Source organism: Salvia miltiorrhiza, chromosome 1, assembly GCF_028751815.1.
Source record: "Salvia miltiorrhiza cultivar Shanhuang (shh) chromosome 1, IMPLAD_Smil_shh, whole genome shotgun sequence".
In the NCBI taxonomy this organism is placed as follows: Eukaryota; Viridiplantae; Streptophyta; class Magnoliopsida; order Lamiales; family Lamiaceae; genus Salvia; species Salvia miltiorrhiza.
This window is the reverse complement of record NC_080387.1, coordinates 19,227,744-19,233,163: the sequence shown is the minus strand read 5'-3', so window position 1 is coordinate 19,233,163 and position 5,420 is coordinate 19,227,744. Positions and strand designations below refer to the sequence as shown.

At 32.6% G+C, this 5,420-nt stretch overlaps 1 long non-coding RNA gene across 2 annotated transcripts; it reads left to right on the top strand.

The window, feature by feature from the left end:
• Window positions 1–2,245: 2,245 nt before the first annotated feature.
• Window positions 2,246–3,673, top strand: LOC131006901 (uncharacterized). 2 transcript variants are annotated; one of them, XR_009095807.1, is made up of 3 exons: window positions 2,282–2,598; window positions 3,001–3,036; window positions 3,143–3,673. It is a non-coding gene; the product is annotated as an uncharacterized LOC131006901 (long non-coding RNA). The 2 variants fall into 2 exon arrangements; XR_009095806.1 differs by lacking the exon at window positions 3,001–3,036 and having other exon boundaries at window positions 2,246–2,598.
• Window positions 3,674–5,420: the final 1,747 nt, after the last annotated feature.

Sequence of the window (5,420 nt, the reverse complement as noted above, 5' to 3'; positions counted from 1 at the left end):
CATACGTGCAGCACAAATACAGAAACAACAACATCATTTAAACTCTAAATGGAACATCTAAACCCTAAATGGATAATCTAAACCCTAAATGGAACATCTAAACCCCAAATGGATAATCTAAACCCTAAATGAAATATCTAAACCCTAGGGGGAAGTGTGCACTTATGGCACTTATGGCACTAATAGTGCCATAAGTGCCATACGTGCAGCACAGATCAGATCAGATCTGCCATGGTTGAAATCGAAGGAGGCGGAGATCAGATCTGCCGATGGAGGAGGCGGCGCAACGATCAGATCAGATCCACCGCCGCCGCCTCATCAGACCAGATCTGCCGCCGCCGCCTCATCCTCTACTCCGACGAGGCGCGCTGGAGAAAGAGAGAGAGAGAGAGAGATGAGAAAGAGAGATGAGAGAGCGGCAGCCGATGGAGAGAGAGAGAGAGAGAGGGAGGATCTCCTCCACCATCGCCGCGAGAGCTCCGACGAATTCTCCAAGCTCGGCGTCGCTGCCGCGCAGCCGCTGGAAAGAGAGAGAGGGAGATGAGAAAGAGAGAGGTGGGGGCTGGACGGCTTTGCTGTTCGGCCGAGTTTTGGAAGCACAGCGAAGACGGCGATCCAATTAGCTGTCATTGGCGGATAGAGATCTTGGTGGCGTTGGTACATGAGATGAGAAAGAGAGAGGAGAAAGGGAGAAGGGTAGAATAGTCATGACATACAAAAAATGGCCAAAATTTATGTTTTTTCAAATGGTGGACAAAATTTGATGTTGTATGTTGAAAATGGTCATTCGGCCCTATTGTTTCATATATATATATATATATATATATATATATATATATATATATATATATAGCGGTGGGCTAGAATAAAAACACTCTTAAGTGTATAAAATATAAACGTTTCTTAATGTACGAATTTTATGTAGAACACGTATGAATTTATCCAACAGAGTTACGAATTGCAAAAAATAAAATTTTGTTACCTTTGGGATTCGAACTCAGGACCACGAATTCATCCAACAGGGTTACGAATCAACCGTAGATCTTGATGATCTAAGGGCTGAAAATCATTTATATTTTATACACTTAAGAGTGTTTTTATTCTAGCCCTCCCCTGGGGATGGCTATAATAAAAACACTTTTAAGTGTATAAAATATGGATGAATCTTGTCCATTAGATCTTGACTGATCTAATGGCTTGAAATTAGTCTAATAATATTTTTAATAACATACGAAAATCATGTTGAGGATAAGCTAGTAATTTCTACATTATTAAAATCGGTTAGGAAGATTTGATTAAGTAATCAAATCTTTATTCCATATATTCTCTAGTAATTTTGGGAAGATCCATATATTCTCTAGTAATTTGGGTAATACACAACTAATAAATTTGGTGCAAATCTCATCACATTTTGATTCGTAACACAACTAATAAAATTCGTGCAAATGTCATTTGGTTTTGATTTGTAGCACAACTAATAAAATTCGTTCATTTGACCGCTAATTCTTTCACATTTTTTTCCTTAATAATTCGTAACATACTACTTTAAATTCGTAACTACACTACGTAGATGTACGTTTACAATATTACTTGCAATCTCACCTAAATTTGAATAGCAGAAGACCTTATAATTCGTAACTACATTAAAAATTTCTCATGTTACAACATTATTTTCAATTCGAGCATAAATTAAATTCACAAAAGTATTAAATATAATTCGTAATAAAGATACTTCAAATTTGTGCATAGAATGAAAATTTTTCATATTACATGAATTAGATTGATTAAGTTATGAACCAGACGCTGATAGGATGGGAATTAAAATGACTGTTCAGACAAAAGTTACAAATAAGATTTATTTCAAAAGTTACGAACCCCCCCTCTTCTAGTCTTCGTCTCGGCCAATTCAAACAAAAATAATGCAATATTCAATGAAAAGTAATTATTGTGTTTATTTAATTATCTTATCAATTCATGTCACCAATTTGGATATGGAATACAAATATTTACATGGTCTGTAACGCCAATTTCGGGAATTAAATAGATTCACGGCTGGTCAATATTTTCTTGCTTACAAATTTACCCTTCCTTCCTATAAAATGATGAATCGGTCAACTATTAGGAAATCAAATCTCAGCCGTTAGAAATTGATAGATCTAGGGCTATATATTGTTTTTATATTATACACTAAGAGGTGTTTTCATGGTAGCCCTTCCCTATATATCCTTCTCTATATATATAGGGTTAGCTTCTATAGCAAAGACCCCCTTATAGTTAGAAGTAAGAAGTAATATAGACCACTGATTTTAGTTAAATCAACGTTCCAGATTTACTTCCATCATCGGCTTTATTAATTAAAATTAGTACTGAAAATTGGGTTCATACGAAGAAGGGCTAAAAACGTCAAATTCATTACTTTGGTGATATGGAATTCCAATCAAATCCCGGTAGTATCTCGCCTTCCTTCCAGATGTCGATTGAACAAGATCTCTTTGAATTTGATTCAAAGGTTTGTTCAGAAGGGTTTGTCTACGCACTCTTTTTCCATCTCCCCATCTTGTTTGACTGTTATCACCATGGAGCGGCGAAAAGAAACAGGTACTACTTCCGGCGAAATACTAGGAATCGTTTTATAGATGTTTATTAAATTAGTTTTGGAGGATCTATTTGTTGTTCGGCGAAATATAATGGTAATGTATTTTCTTTCTTATTTCGACGAACATGATGTTGATGTCTATTTCCGATGATTTCATGTATTTTCCGTATGTTTGGGGATGTGTGTTGTGGGTATATTGAATTAAGTCTTAAAGATTATGTGTTGTTTTTATCATCTGATTTCGACAGAGAGCGGTGATTTTTAAAGTTATGAACATGTATTTTGCAATTCAATTTGCATCAACAAAAATCGATGCAAAATTGTTAAAAATCACATTTGCACATGATTGTGTATTACTTTGAACATGATTATTTATTTAGCTGAATTCATGTATACAATCTCAGGGGAGATGAAGTCAAGATTTGTAGCAGGCAGAAAATGTATTATTTCGTTCTCCCTAAATATCTGTAATTGATAAAAAAAAATTGCATGTATTTCAATTTTTTTCGTGAATTGATAGTTGTCACATTTACTTGAATTGTTCAGCAAGGATTAACGTTCACGAGCTGAGGCAGAAGAACAAGGTGGAGCTGCTGGCGTAGCTGAAGGATCCGAAGGCAGAGCTGGCGCTGCTGCGGGCGGCGAAGATGATCGGCGGCGCTCCGAACAAGCTGTCGAAGATCAAGGTGGTTAGGTTGTCGATTGCACAGGTAGTTCATCACCTCACGAACTGATATATCAATATCATGTTCACATATGTGCAGAACGACGTTCAAGAAAAATAGCGTGAATGTTCAAAAGACGCATACCTAATACATGTTAATTTGATTTTTTTTTTTTGTTAGTTTTGTGTTATAACTTGTTGTGTATCTATTCCATTGCAAGCATTTTCTTAATTGATAGATATTAATCATCCAATAGGCTGCAGTGTGCATATGTCAGAGCGTGTAGGAAGCCATTTTCATTGTGTTGTATAGCTTTGTTGTTGTGTTTCCAAACAATATTTTGTATTTCCTTTTTGTATCACTTGGAATCAATTCTTTTTGAGTGATTTATCCAAGATTTGGTTTTCATTTAGTTTTGCTGCATTCTTGTTATGAAATGGAATGTAATGCAGTAAGCTAGCAGGAAATGAGTTGACATAAATTATTGCCTCTGTAAATAAAAATATAAGTTCATATTATATATACATATTGTTCAACGTATAAACAATATAGTTCATTTAAACAAAAAACATAACATGTAAAGTTGAAATAAAATAATAACACATGATTCTTGTAATTTAACCTTGTATTAGATAAATTCAATAAATTGTTTAGTATGTTGACCCAACTATGAAAATATAAGTTCATATTAAATTAGTAAAATATGTTCATCATAAATAATACACTATTCATTGAAAAAATTGAGTTATGTTCATCTAGAAAATGAGATTTGTTCATTAAAGTTCAAAGGATATAACTATTTGTTCAAAGTCGATTCAATATAAGTTCAATGGATTTAAGATGATATATAACGATGGATATAAATTTTTCAAAATCGATTCAATATAAGTTCAATCGATACAAATTAATTGTTCGGTGAATTAATCATGATGCTTGAAGTTTACATATGTTGCTATGGTGTGTAATTATTGTAACGCGTAATACTTAATTACTATGCGCTGCATTGTAACTAAAAGTGAAATCAAATCAAAACTCCCATAAATAATTACATATGTTTATTATATGCTGATATGGAAATGGAAGAATGAAAGATATGTAACGGAGATGGAGAATATTTAAATTACTATCCTAACCCTATCTCCAAATTTAACGGCAACAGTGTTGAATAAATCGTGGCCATTTGATGCAAAAAAATCAATGAACAAGATAGCTTCTCACTTCTCACAATATTTATGCTTCTCAATAGAACTTCAACGTATAGAATTTAAAGTTCAATATAAAAAATTATAAAAATAGTGCAAAATTCGATATTTATGTGCGTTGAAATTGCTGGCAATTGAAAAATTAATAGGTATGTTTAAAGATATGTTGGATGAATAGTTGATTTGTAACATATGTTCGTCAGAATTAAGGTAATGTTCTCATACACATACTTTACGAATTTAATGTTTCTATTAATAAAAAGTTGATTATGCTAAATCTGTTAAAAAAATCCATTTCATGGAAATACATGTGAAGAAGTTAGTATACATTTTATTAATCAACATCACAATAATATTTGCAACAACCATTTTTGGCTTGGGTCCGAAACATGGATATCTGATGAATATCCCCAAATGTTCAGCATTGGTATCGGTATGTTCGTAATAAATTGTTGGTTTGTTCATAATTAAAATTGTCTTATAAGGTTCTAAAACTCCATATTCATCTTGAACTATTTGGAAGAATGTATACGACAATATTTAATAAATAAAGTTGTCATGATTTACAAACCTTACAAATTAAAAAATATTATTAAAATTAATATATAAATGTGAACTCAATATGTTTGGTATGTCAACATTTTTTAATCTATTTAATCCGGTGGAAAACTAAGTTTGGATTAATACAAAAAAAAAAAATTGCAAAAAAAAGCATAAAATTAGTATTTTCAATAATAATTGCAAATAAATCCCATATATAATTTAATTACTTTTTCGAAATCATGTATCGCCAACCCAAATAGTATTTTGGTTCGACTTACCTTTAGATGTGGTAATGTTCATATTTTATTGTATAAATAAATACTTTGGATGAATGTATCTGTCAAGAAGAAATACGTTATGTTCGTCAGAATAAGTGTAGTTTGTCAGAATAACTGTCATTTAGGACTTGGGATC